Below are 14,703 nucleotides of genomic sequence, written 5' to 3' on the forward strand. Positions count from 1 at the left end.
CACGGGCTGCCCCAGCGCCTGCACACGCAGGTGCGGGTGGGCGCACACGCGCACACGCGCATTCGCGCACACGCGCAAACGGAGCTCGTCTTCACACACTCGTGTGCACACAGCCGTGCAGCGCCCCTCACATATCCCCCCCCCAGACACACACACAGAGCCCATGCCCACACACGGGGGTGCGCGCACACACACACAGACACACCGAGCCCCAGTGCCACCCCTCCCACGCACAATGTGGGCGCACACATCACGCACGCGGCCGCGGCCTCCCCCCCCCCCCGAGTCCCCGGCCGAAGGGGCGCGGGGCCGAGGCGCCGGCAGCGCGGCGACAGTAGCAGGGTGGCGGCGGCACCGCCTCGGCCCGGTGCCGGGGGGAGCAGCCCGTGGGAGTGGGGGGCGGCGCGTGGGCGGCTGCGCGCACGCGTGGGCGAGCGGCCCCCCCGCCGCGGCCGCGGGTGCTTCGTGGCCCGTCGGTGAGGAGGAGGGGGCCGCGCAGGGCGGCAGGGGACCTCCCGGCTGGAGGAGCCAAGGGCAATCGCGGCATCGTTAGAAATACGACACGCGTGTTGGGGACGGGCGCGGGTGGAGCTCGTGCGGGGCCGGCGGACAGGCAGGGCCGGGGCAGGGCTGCGCGGCCGCAGCCCCCTGCGCAGGGCGCCGGGCCGGGCCCGCCGCGTGCTGCGCACCAGGCGCCTTTGGGTGCGGGTGCGGGGCTGTTCCCAGGCGTTCCCGCAGGCAGGACTGAGCCCTGTTACTTATTTAGTAACAACATAACAGGCTGTCAACACCGCCCCTAATCGCCAGCCCCGTGCAGACACTCGAGCCGTATATTATTTAAACATACCCAATTCTGTGATATAAGGAAATTCCATGGGAGCTGCTTATCAGTTATTATAACAGTGCACAAGATAAGCAGTCAGGCTGGAATTTCCTTGTATCACAGGGTGACCGCTTGCCTGGCTCCGGTGCCACAGGACAAGAAGTTGAGGGGGAAAAAAATGTAACTTGGGGCGCTCATGGGGGGGGGGGTTGTTCTGGCTGGCTGCCAACACGGGATGTTCCCCAAAATTGCCTTCCCACGTAGCCAGGTGGCATGCAAGAGTGACCAGGTTGCGGGGGGGGGGGGGTTTCAAGCCCTAGGTGGGACAAGCCACACTGTGGGCACCTCAAAGAACAGGCATTTGGGGGGGTTTATGCTCTTCCGACCACTCAGCAGATCCTCCGGCCACACGCCACGTTCACCATGCTTCTCTGGGCCACAGCCCTGCCCAGRGTGGGCTCTCCTGGTTTACAGGCTGGTGGAGTTTCTTGCTGTGCTGCAGCAGCTTTGCCCTTACTTCTCCATCCCCTCGGAGCTGAGGACCAAAACATCTCACTCACAAGCAGTGAATGAGAACCTGAGAACCTTGTCCTGAGTTCGAGGATGAAAGCACCCACTACCATCCCTGCATGCAGGTGCTGTTTCTGGRCATTTGAAGTCCTCCCAGCCCTCTGCCACCATCCCCAAGCCCCAACAGATGCAGCTCTGCCATGGCTGGGCTTTGAGTGACATTTGTGCAGTGGGGTGCTGGCACCTGTCCTTGGTCCCTCATTCCATCCTCATCCCCTCCTCCTGTCTACCCTGKTCCAGGATGGGGCCCCGACACTGAGCTGTGTCTTGTGTGGAGTGAGGGCTGCAGCTGCCACCTCTCCAAGGGCAGCTCACCACCCTAAAGCCCAGCTCCCAGCATCCTGGGACCAAAGTGAATCTGAATTTTGGTTTTGGAGACATTTGCTGAGAAAAGCTTGGAAATAGAACCCAGAAACAGCCAAATGTCTCAGAAAACAGCTCCAGCCATGCAGCAAAAGCTCTGGGTGAGCAACAGGCACAGCAGCGCCCATGGGAGGAGGCTGGGAGGACTCTCACAGTGCCAGCACCTTTGCTGTTTATGGGGCAGTGCTCTGCCTCTGCACTGTGGTGCTCAGCCCCATGGGCAGTGGGGCTTCAGCGAGGGCAAGAGAGGGGAAGGAGCAGCTGGCACCCAGAACCCGTCACTTCTGCCCCAACTTGCAGCTCTCAAAGATGCTTTTGTCCTGCCTGACCGGCCTCCCGTTTCGTTGATGTTGGACTCTCTGGTGTATTTATCCAGCAGGGCTGCACAAAGGGAAAATTCAGCCAGCCCGTCGCTTGCCACCCGCCTGGCCTCCCCATCACCTGAGCACGCCAGCCTTGCAGCGCCCTTCCAGCTACCCCAGCTCGGGGTGCCTGGGGAAGGGCCCCCATCACAGTGCTGTGCCTCTCGCCTGGTGGCATCCAACCCCAGAGATGGAGCCCTCAGCTGTGTCCCACCGTCCCAGCTTGCCCTGGTGTGGCTGAGGACCACGAGCTGGCTCCACTGAGTGCCCCCCCCAGCTCCAGAGCCAACTGCTGGAGCCACAAAGGGTTAATGGGAGGCAAATGCACAAATAAATGCCTTTTAATTTAATTTTGCTTTAATATGTAAAACTGTTGCTCTTGGCAGGAGGTGCTGTGACCCAGCCAAGAGCAACACGTGGATTTTCAGAGTCAAGGGGCTCCTTTTAACACAGAGGAGCAGCCATCCATCACCTCCACCCTGCACCATGGAGTGGCATCCTGGAGTGCTCCTCCCCCCCCCCCAACACCCTTCTTGGCCCTGCTTTGACACCTCATGGGGTGCCCACATCCTGCCCAATGGGCCCAAAGGCTCAGGGGTCACCAGTGGGGACAGCAGAGGGCCTTGCCCAGAGCCATAGTCTTGTCCCATCTGCGGTGGTGGCTGCTTGGTCCCAGCCTGATGTGTTTGGGGATGGGTGGGTAGCAGGGAGTGCTGCAGCCATCAAAACTCTTGGCCAAGTCTTCCTCTCTCAGTGTGACACCGGTCAACAGCAACCAGCCATGCCTGGTGCTGAGCAACCCGCTGGCTGGTTGTACCAGCACACTGCATTGCATGGCGCGGCTCTGCAGTGCTGCCCCACAGCATAGCTCCCGCTCCGGCTGCCATGGCGCCCGAGGAGGGGACAGTGCAGCCGAGAGCGCTGTGCCCACCGCGCCTGGGACAGCTGGCGGCCCAGTCATGCACAGAAGCCGAGATCTCCAGCAGGTCTGGAAGCCTTGCAGTGAAAACAAGAACACCAGGTAGAGCAACACAGCAGATTTATGGCTTTGGAAGTGTCCCTGGGCTAGGAATCCAATATCAATAGCTTGAATAAAGAAATCACAGAGGCTGCACAGAAATCCTGCCCRGGAATCATCCAGGCTGGTGGAGCGCGAGGCCGTATCGCAGGAGCCTGGGAGCCTGTGGTTCCTGGCAGCAGCTTCGCCCCATTTCCTTTCTTCCCGTCAACAGTGCTTGCAAACCTGTTCGAGATCCTCAGCAAGGAGAGGGGGAAGGAGAGTAGAAAGACTGGGAGTTGAGAAAAATCCCCCCTCCCGCTGCTGCCTAGGTGCAAAGGGAAGCTGCAAAATGCCCACCCAGATGGATACTCCCTGGGGGTCACAAGGTCTGGGAGACCCACACCCTTGGCACGAGTGATGGAGCCAGCTTCTGCTGGGGAGGGAGCCACTGGTGCTGTACCATGGTGTCTGGGAAAGGGGCAGGTGGGACATGGTGCACGGAGATGAGGAACCGCATGCTGGCTCTGTGCAGTTTCTGCCTGCAGCCTTCCCCAGCAGGCTCCGCTCTACTGAGGCAAGACCATGGACCCTCGGCGATCCTGGCTCTCCCTGAGGCCAAGGCAGAGAGATAAAGTCCAAAGTACAAGGACAGCCACCAGCTGTGCCCAGGACTGAGCCTCGGCTCGGAGGGACACACCATGCCAGTGCGGGAGGGAGGGCAAAGGCTCAGCCTAGCAGGAATCTGGGGAGATAATTTTCCCTTCCCGAAGAATTTCACAAGAATAGCTGGCGCGAAAGGCCAGCTGGTTCGATTTCAAAGGGGCGCTGGCGCCAGGGCCGGATGGCCAGGCGAGCAGGTGGAGGGGTCCATCCTGGGACTGCCTCCGCCTGCCATAGCAGGTATCACGCGTGGCCACGGGGGGACACCCAGCCCGGCTGGCCACACCTGGCACCGGCATGCCCAAGAGAGCAGCCGCTTGCCTCCCGCGGCAGCCGTCTTGCGGGCGCCTGCCCCGGGCCAGCCGGGGCCTGGCCTGCTCGTGGCCATGTCCCCTGCCAGGAACCGGCCATGCTGATGGCCAGGAACGATGCTCAGGCTAAAACCCTTCCTGTCCACCGGGCACGCTCCCGTGTGATGCAAGCGCCGTCACGGGGCAAGCTAAGGCTGCTCAGGGCTCTGTGCCCCTGTGGCCACTGTCAGCATCGTGCTGGGCTCCCCGCCGTGGGCGCGCAGCTGCGTGCYGTGGGAAGGTGAGGATATTCGGGAACAGGCACCAAACCAACAGGCAGAGGAACCTGACACCGGCAGGAGGAGATGGGTGAGCCGGAGGGGCCTTCGCAGTGCTGGCCCTGCCTCAACCCCCGTCAGCAGCCAGGGCCAGCGGAAGAGAAAAGCCATTTCTTCCCTGACTCAGGCATTAATTATAGCAACTCAGCGAGAACCCCGGCGGGGGGGATTAGCAGTCCCGCTAATCATACACCTAAGCTACAGCTATTTTGATGTCTTTCCAGGCTGTTTGAACCTCGTGTCTCCAGGCAGGCAACCCATTTCCAGAAGGGCATCGTGGGCATGGTAGAACCGGTGTGTGGGCAGCAGGCACGGTAGGTCCCTGAGGAACTACGGACCCGCCAGCCCATGACTTCCCAGCTGAGAGCCAGGGCGGGGGCTCACTCGATCCCCCACTCTGGGGAAGGAGGCATCTGACTGCGCATGCTCCTTGGCCCAAAGTGCTGCCTGTAGTATGGCAGAGGCTGCCACGAGCGGGAGGATGYCCCTGGCCAGCCTGAATTCGGCCCATGTTGGGGATACCTACCTGGTCACGGGCAGCAGCGTCAGCTTCTCCGTAACGCTGCACTGGGGGGGGTGGGAGGGGACTGCAAAGACACTCTCTGTGAGATGGGGGGTTTCTTGCCCCCCTTTCCCTTTGGCGTGTGGTTTTGGTAATTCTAGCAGCTGCAAGAGCTGCGTTTGAGAAGATCAAAAGGCACCGTTGCCCTGAAAGGGTCTCTGGGCACTGAGCAATCCCAGTGCTTTCTCCTAAATCCGAGACGGGGAGCAGGCTGGCCGGGTGGCTGAGGCAAGGGTGCCTGTGGCCGTGCCCCACGGGTCCGCTGGTGCCGGCTGTCCCGCGCGCCCACGCCTTGCGAGAGGCGCTGCAGTTGGCTGCTCCACGCCGGCTGCCGGCTCCGTGTTTGCGTTCCCGAGCCGAGAAAGGGTGATCGCACAGCTCAGGGCAATAAAAGGYGCTGCTGAGCGCCGGGGGGGAGGCGTGCAGCGCCGACAGCCCCCTGCGGCAGCAGACGGGGCTTCGGGGCGGGCTGCTGCCATGGCCACAGCCGCGCGGGCCGGCTGGGGACTGCTGCGACAGGGGTTCCCGGGTGGCAGTGCCACTGTCCCCTCCTGGGGACACAGCCTGTGCAGCGCCCTGGCCATCCCCTAGCGGTCACACCAGTGTCCCTCTGGCTCGTAGGCACCAGCGCCGTTCCCTCCGCAAGCCCCCGAGACACATTGTCGGAAAAAAACACGCAGAGGCAAGGTGCTGGGGGGATGAGATTCATCTCCAGCAGAGACGGTTTCCCCCATTCTGCGGGGTCTCGCGGAGGAGGACAGGCCCCGCCGCCAGCTGCAGCCTCTTTCCAGAGCACGAAGGGACAGCGGGGAGGCAAAGAGCCCCACTTGGCAGTGGCCCATTGCCGGGAATTGCCTGGCGAGAGGACGAGGAAAGCCACACCAAGCCCTGCCCGGCCCCGTGCTTGCCCCACGCACCTCAGCAGTCCACTATGCTGGGCTGCCTGGGGGAAGACAGGAGAGATGTAGGCCTCAATTGGCTAGTGTTCACTCTGAACCCTACTGATGGCAAAATGGCAGCAGCTCACAGCCACTGCCTCACTGAGACAGCAAAATTCTGGAGCTTCTTCCTGGCTGACTGAGCCCTGGGAAGAAAAGCAGGGGAGAATGTCTGCCCCCCAGCTGACCTTCATCCCTCCCCACACTTCCTGGCTGCCTGAGAAAGGGCAGAGGAGAAGCGCTGCGTCTGCACTTTGCTCTGCGGTACCAGCACACTCCCCAGATGACGTCCCAAGCCAGCACAGAAGCCCTTTCATTCCTAGCCCCGCGACCTGCACCGCTGTGCTTGGACACGGCCGTTTCCCCAACGTGAAGCTGCCCCCCTCCGGGACGCTCCAGCTCGCGGCGCCACGGCGCTGCCACGACCCACGCTCCCCAYGGCCCGGTGTCAGCACCAGCCCCGGTGCGTGCACACACACGGCTCTTTCTTCACCCAGCGCGGGGCCCCTCGGCCCCGCGCGCGAGCCGGCGCTGGCAGGCAGGCCTCCGCTGCACAATGCACCTCCTTGTTCATCCCGTCCCAGGGCCAGCTTGCGGGGAATGGCAGGGAATCGCCTCCGTTTCCTGCTGGAGTTTTATTACATTCTCCGTATAAATAAATAAATACAATACAGAGGAGAAGAGGAGAACCACAGAGCAGCTTGGAGCCTGGCGAGACATGGGTTGGGACTGAGCCCTGGGGCCCCCACCACCRCTCCGGGCTGTGGGGCAGAGCAGGGCACTGGGGCGGAGGGGAATCGCACCAAGCCAGGGCATGCCAGGGCCTGCTTGCTCCACCCCTGGGAGCACCCCAGCCATGGGGCCAGGATAACCCTGCATCCCTCTGCCCCCCAGCCCCGTGGCCAGGCTCCCCTGTGCTGGGATGCTGCCCATTCCCCCCTGCCCAAGCAGCAGTCCCRGCCTTTGGAGGCATCCCTCCCTTCTTCTGGTCCTCAATACTGTCCTCAGTCCCACAGCTCCCATCAACTGATTCTGGTGCCATCAGTGCCCATGCCAGCTCTGGTCTCCAGCCAAGCTCTTCACACTGCCCAGGACAGCAAAGGTGCTGCACTGGATACCTAAGCCAGGCAGAGTCACCCACCACAGCCAAGTCACCAAACTGCCACACATCACCGGAGCCTGGTGACACCTCTGTGCAAGCCAGGCTGTAGCAAGCACCCAAGCGTAAATCTCTTTAACAGGATATTACCCCAGGTCTGTGCCAAAGTTTCATGTCTCTCCAAGTGGCACCTAAGCAAACTCAACCTGTGAGGTGGCTCCAAGTCCCCAGGGCCCCAGYGAGCACCCAGTGTACTGCCAGGGCAGCTCCCATGGCACAAAGCCTGGCCACAAGCACCCCTGCTCAGCCAGAGCAGAAACCTCCTGATGGTCTGGGAAGTGTGGAAGCATCTACTGGCCCTGACTAACCTGCAGCCAGACCTGTTGTCCCCAAGGCCAATACCACCACRGTGGTCTCACTGGAAAGCTTGCTCTTCCTGTGTCCTCAGCCTGCTCCTGCGGCTGGCATGGCTTGCAGCTCTCTGCCTTCCATGCACGCGCACGGGTCGCTCTGCCCTCTCTGCACAGAGCTGTACGCCAAGAAAATCTGCATCATAAAAGCCGGCCATGCGTGGGCCCATAGGCAGGATAGTGGGGCTGGAACAGAGCAGGGCCAGGACACAAAGTATTTCCAGCTAAGTAGGAGAAAGGAGGTGAGGGTCAGGCCACTGCAGAGCCAAGCCCAAGCCCAAGCCTGCATGGTGCTGCTCCCAGGAGAGGAGACAGCACCAAGGAGGACTGTAAGTTAAATATAATTTCCAGCAATTTAGTACTGAATGGGCAAAACTGCCCCTTTGATCACTAAGTCAAACCAGTGTTCAGTGAGACATCAATTTTCTGTCCCTGCAGAGCCCCTGCAGCCTCCCTTGGGTGTCCCATAAGCACAGGGCCTTTTGCCAGCCCCATGTGAGCATGCCTAAAACGCCTGCTGTGCTTTGATCAAAGTCCTCCTTGTGCTCACTGTGAATTTCAACATACTTGTGGTAGCTGGATGCAAATGCCTTTCTCCAAATTGCACAGCCATGCTGGGGATTCGGGGCCAGCACTCACCTCTCTCAGGCACTGTCACGAGGTAGAGGTTGTCTGGGAAGAGTTTTGACACTTCCTCCCAGCACTTTAGAGTTTGGTTGGCTTTAACTTCTTCAGCAAGATTCAGATTGAGACTAGAGAGCCAAACTGCAGTAGCCAAGACTGAAATTCTCTTGTTCTTGCAATATTCACATTTATCCAAGATCTTATCATCCTCTCCCCCACACCTTGTTATGGGACAGTTCTTCAGCCCTGGGGAACACTTGTTTTTCTTCTTTTATTTCCAGGACCCAAATCAGTCCGTGTTCAGGTTACAGTCCTCTTTCTGATGGTTCCTACACACTGTCGGGTCACTTCTTGCTTTTGGCACATTATCTCATACTAACATCCTCCTCCCTGGCCTGTTTTCCCCTTCAATACTTCCCTCGTCTTCTCTTCTCCATGTGAAGTGTGCTATGAGTGCATAATCTCTAATCTGTCCAGAGAAGCTGTTCCAGGTGAAAGTTCTTCAATCGTGTCTTTAATCCCCTTAGCAAGGTGCCACAGTCATTCAACAATTTCCTTTTGTGATCTCCCCCTATGCACTGCGCATGTGGAAATATCAAYGCCTGATCTTTATCACGTTGTCCTTGGAAGAGAGCTGCAGAGGAGCTGCTGCAACAAGGACCTGAATTACTCCAGCAACCTATTCCTGGGAGGCCAGGGACATACAGCCCCRTCCTGCTTTCCCACCTTGCCAGGTAGGGCTGAGTTGAGGGACACTGAATTTTGCAGACTTCAGGGCAATGGAATTTCTGCTCCATTCACCCCAAAATCAGAGCCATTCTCTGCTGCTGCCTCGCAATGCACGAAGGCATTTGGACTTTACGTCAAAAAGATTGTTCTGCTGTCATAACCTGTCRTTTTGGTCCTTATCGTGTCTGGTCGGACAAGCTTTTGCACTCATGAGTGATCAACAAACATTGGTCGCCTGCCTAAGCATCCGTTGGCAGCAGCCATAACCCACTGGAAACACTTCTCTGAGAAATCTTGACCTGATCCAAGTAGACAAACTTACCCCCATGGGATAGGGTTTAGGCTTGGTGAATCCAAAACAGTGAACAATCAAATTCAAGATGAATCAACTGTGGTCTACAAAAATGAGATGAACGTGCTTTCTCGTCACTCCCTGTCATCCTAGCTGGACCACCCAAGCAAGTGCTGCCCCATGGGCCAGCTACCCAGCCTCCATCCCTCCAGGAAGCACCAGTATTTGCAATCAGGCCCAGAGAGAGCCCGGGAGAGTATATCACACCTGTGAAAGACTTTGTTCACAGACTGGCAGCAGTTTGTCATACCTCCAGCTTAAAAATGTCCTAAAATGCAAAAGTTTATGAAAATACTCAAGAACATGAAATTGAACAAAACAGCAGTGTGCATGGGGCAGAGAGGTGGTAATCAGACCTCTTCTTTTCCAAAAATATTTCCACCAGATGGGACAGTGCCTCTTTAGGACTATCCACATATTCTCCTCATGGCATCAAGCACTCAAGGCAGGAACTTGGAATGGAAACCCTCAGGTATGTCAAACCAAATACTATTTCCTGTTCCCTTACTAATCCTGTTCTCCTTTGGAAAAAGAAACACAAAACTCCCACATTTATTTAACAGAACTCTGAAGTTCTGGGTTCTACCAGTGATGCCTAGCTCATGAGAAACAAATCATCTTTTGGGGGATCCTTCCTCCCTTCATCTCTCCAATCACCTTTCTTTAAAGGTTGGACAACAGAAGTGAAGGCTTTAACCCCAATCTGGCAACTACTAGCATTTGGGCATGATGCCTAATTTAAGAAAAAGTACCCTCTGACTCACACCAAGTCCACAAGGCTTGACCATCACATTCGGAGAGCAACATAGCACAGGCACCATGCAGCTTGCCCTCCTGCACTGATCTGGCCCATTCCTGTGTTGGAAGCAGGCTGTGGGACGGCTTCTCTCTGTTCTCATCACTGCTGCCTGCCACAGTTGGTCCCCTGACATGCCTCTGCTCCCCCATCTGTAAATAGCACCAACCATGCAAGTAAATGCCATAAGCACTCRAGGAGACGCAGATGGGCAAAGACTCATTTGCTGTCCTGACGAGGGGAATGTCCTGGAGAGGTAAGKGTCCTGGAGATAACCCCTGTCTCAGCATGGTGTTGGCCAAAGTCCCCTGGGTGCTGACGGCTCTTGCCAACTGGTGTCTGCCAGGACATAGTAAAGCCTGGAGAGCTGCTGCCCAGCTTRAGATTACAGCTCCTGCCCGAGAAGACATGGATGGTGCCATGGAAAGAGAAAAGGAGAGAAGAGGAAAGAGCAGTAGGATTAGAGACAGTGAGATCCCTTGCTCTACTGAAAGATCTTAGCAAAAGAAGTTCATGGAAGTATACACAGAATAAAAAATGACCCTGAAATCTCTTCTCCTGATATTAAGCCTAAGTGTTTCTGTCCTTAGCCTTGGTCCAGGGTAGTTCCCACACCTTGGCTAGCACAGGGTGGTCAGGCCTGGTCCTGGGGAAGGCAGGAGATTTGCCAGCCCTTTCCCATGCCTGCTCAGGCTGGCTTCTCCAAATGCTCCTAGAAGTACCAGTAATGGGGAAAAAGGTTTTTACTTAGCCTGAAAGCTCCTTTTTCCCCTTCTCCATCTATAATCTTTTTGACCTGTCTAAATGGCAAAGAAATGAGGGCAGGAAGACATCCTGGAGCTGATGATGACAGGCAAAGTCATCAGGCCCCAGCAGCGCTTGATACCTCTGAAAAATAAACATAGCTCCAGGCACGTGGTAGAAGCTGTGTGAGCTGGAATTGCCCAACCGAATGCCCATCCCATAGCACTGCCATAGCTGCCTGCAAGCCACGTCCAGCCATGCCAGGGGCCTCTGGGATGAGTATGAGCCACTTTACACCCAGCTCCCAGCAGGAGCTGTTTTTTCCACAAACCACAAAACTGCCCAGGAGCAGCAACAAGATGCCCAAGCAGGATTCCAGGTGTTTGCACCAGGTGCTCAGAGAAGACAGATGGATGATGGCTGCTCTTGCAGAAGGGCTGGTACCCAGCAAAGCACCTTGCTTCCTAGGGCCAGGCCTGTGTGAGGCCCAAATGCCCATGCCAGCAAGGTAGAATAGTTCCACTCCTCCATCTGAAAGCCCACTGCAGACCCGAGCACCAGCGGACATGGGGAGCAGCACATTTGACCTGAACCCCACCCCGTGCTGCATGGCCTAGCATTTCTCCAATCCATCACAGCATGCACAGGGGGACGGGGACCCCCACGGGTCCTGTGCCAGAAGATGGGGCATGCTGGGCCATGTGAGCTGCTCAAAGTACAGTGGTATATTCCCCTTCCAGCCTGGTTTTCTCATGCCTACATTGAGCCAGTTGGGGCTCTGGCCTCGCAGGGCTGCTCAGGGCTCTGGTCCAGCCGYCTCTCCGCTGTGATTCACAGCACTGCTTCCCACTTGTGCCTCTCTCTGCCACCCAAAACCCATGCACAGATTCAGCAGGGGACAACACATTCACACCTCCTGTGCTACAAAGACCGGCCAGACCGGACTCTTCCTGGTGGCAGGAAACAGCGTCCCAAATTCCTGAGGAAGCAGAATATTTGCTGTCCTCTCTCCCCTCCCTTCCCACCCTCTACCCCCTTCTGGCCTCCACATTTTCCACCTTCCTCACAAGTGTTTTAAAACAGGAAAATGTGAGGGCATGGAAAAATCAAGCTGTTCCCAAGCAACTGTGCCACCTTCTTCCTCAGTCCCTGCACTTCACTTTGTAGTTCACAGATTTCTAACATTTTGTCCAGCTCCACAGCCACCCCCAACCCTGGGGATGCTGGTTCTGCATCCCTCCCTGGCCAGGCTATGAAAGGCTCAGACACCTCGGCTGTTCCCTTTGCATCGCTGCTCACTGCCTCTCACCACCACCAGAATTCAGACCCCCTGCATTAGCAACACTTGCTGCTGCAGCAAACTGGTTTTAGCATTCCCTGAAGCTTTCCTGAACGAGCCAGTCCTACTACCAAGACCTGAGGCAGGCAAGAAAGCAAGAGACCAAGAACGAATGCCCAAAGCTGCCTGGAAAGCCTCTGCGATTTCCCCTGGTCTCTTTGGCATTCCACACTTTCCTGTTAGTCCTTCCAAGAAACAGCTATGATAGAGGTGACTGTAATTGCCTTGTGACTGCAAGCCTGCCCTTCCCAAATACTGCTCCAAGAGCAAGTCATATGTAGCTACATTAGGTCCAGTCTTAATTACCTCCATGCTCTTGGCTTAAGCTAGTTATTCTCAGTGGGATCAGTCCTTTGACAAATGAATGCAGAAACCTCCGAAGCCAGCCCCGGCTAACACAAGGTTTGCTCTGTGCCACTAAATGCTCGGGAAGTTCTGGCATTTCTTCCCTCCCCTACCCTGCTGCTCGAAGGTAGTGCTGTAAATCTTTCTTTCCCCTACAATCAGCCAAGCCAGGCAGTGCGTCAAACACTTGTTATTCCAGGATTGGGGAAGGATTCCAGCCTTAACTTTCAGTCCTATTTTAAAATTTAATTCAGATCCTCCTTTTCCCCCACCCACTCCACAGCCTTCTTGACCACAAACCCAAACTGCTCCTTGGAGCCTCCTTTCTGCTTGATGTGACTCCCATGTGGCCTTCTGCTAGAGGATAATCCTTAATAGGGGAGAAAGGAGAGAGAAACTGGGGTGAACTGGTCAAGAGGAACACATGGAAAGGGTAGAGGGAACAGACCAACATGGGCCTTGGAAAACACAGATTAACACTGCTTGGCCCTCTCCCAAAAGCTTGAAGAGGGAAAAAAAGTAATCTAGATACTTCACATGTCTACTTCTCTGGTGACATCAGCAGAGGGGAAGGATAGCTTAGCTTTGCAGCAAGGTGGCAGACCCTGGATCATTCAGGATGCTGGTGCAAAGCCCAGTGTTCCCTAGTGTCTTACAGCACATCACTCACTCCTGCAGCTCCTGGGCTCAGACCTGGCACAGAAGAGCCATCTAGATCAACAACCAGGTTATGACCTCCTTGAAAGGGAAGCAGCCTACTGCTCAAAGCACTCTTTATGGGACAACTGTCTGAAATTTGGTTGGATGCACTCGCCCCAGGCCAAGCAGAGGGCCAACACCCAACATTCCTCAATGCACAGGTGCTTCTTTATCTCTTTCCCTGTTAAGAGACTTGTCTTCAGCGTCCTGTTAACTCAAAGCAGCATCTTAACTTAAACTCCCACCAACTGGCCTGAAAGGAAGATGAGGAAACTTTGTAGCCAAAATGGGAACTAGTGATGGAGGAGAGGTCTCTATAGTCCGGCAGAGCTTAAGTGGGTCTGGCTCCAACAGCATTTCTGTGGCTTCTCATRGTGGCCTGACTCAACTACTGAGTGGAGACACCCACGTGGCAGTGGTTTTGCATGGCTTGGGATCAGGGACATGGTGCCAGGGAGCACAAAGGCTGGCTGCTGCCCTGGAGCCACTCATACCGCCCTTCTTCAGCTTCCATCAGAGCACCAGGGATGTGGGACTCCACCAATGTGCTTGTGTTTGCAAGGGAGATGGCTAAAAAGATGGGAAACGAGTGCATGGAGCCAGGTGAGCAGCTGAATCGTGCTGTCTCCTGACCTGCACAAGCTGAACTCCTCCAAACAGTACCTTTTAGGTGAGATCTGCAYTGGCCAGCTTGACTCGTCTGGAGGGAGCTCACTTAGATGTAGTCCCCTCTCATGACCATCTCCAGAACAGGAAGGGAGGTGATGGTTACATCAGCTGTGAGACAGAGCTCAGCACCGGGAGCAACAGCAAGCAGTTGTTTCAGTGAACATCTGTTAATTGTTCCCAATTACACCCAGGTCTTGAATACTCATCAGCGCATGGCACTATCCCTAATGCATTTCACAGGATCGTAAGGAATGATCCAGCTGACCACAGGGGAAGCAGCACAGTCGCTTRGCTCCTGTGCTCCGAAGCAAGGCAGAGCGGGATTTGCGTTTACACTCCCTTAAAGGAGAAGAAATCCGTGCTCCAAGAAGGTGGCATCTCTACACTCCTCTGTACCCTTCACAAGAGCACCTTGAGCTCTGTGTCAGTTAAACTCTGTGCGTCTTTGAAGGAGGCAGCAGGGATCCAGTGGGTCTCCAGCTTCTTCCACCGAGGACTGCAGTAGCCTCCCACAGCAGCACTGCACTTCAGGACTGGAGAGGAGGACAAGCTTTGGGAAGAGCCCTAAGACATGATGGCCTGCACACTCCTTATCTGGCTGCTCCAATTGAGGATATTCTTGCTTTTCCTCATTGTAGTAAATCTTAATTCCAAAGCCCTCACACTGCTTTCAAATTTACCTAACAAATTCTGTGCATGTGCAATAATTGCCTTTCAGAAAAAAAGCAGATGGGGGCCTCACCGTGCTTTTTTARACTAAAGTGCTCAAAAAACATAGCCAGATTATTTCATTTCTTAAACAAGAGTGTGCAGATTAGTAAAACTCACACAAGAGAGCCTTCTTTAAGTGTGGAATCTCATGTAATCTCACGATAAAAAACAGCTCATGCACTTTCCTATACTTTTTTTCAACAAGTAAAAGGAAGGCTCTCCAAGCAGCTCTTGCCAAAGGTCTGGCAGGAGCAGAGTCAGTGACTCCACGAAAAGGTGG

Source organism: Rhea americana, unplaced genomic scaffold, assembly GCF_003343005.1.
Source record: "Rhea americana isolate MKP2758 unplaced genomic scaffold, rheAme1 scaffold_274, whole genome shotgun sequence".
NCBI lineage: Eukaryota > Metazoa > Chordata > Aves > Rheiformes > Rheidae > Rhea > Rhea americana.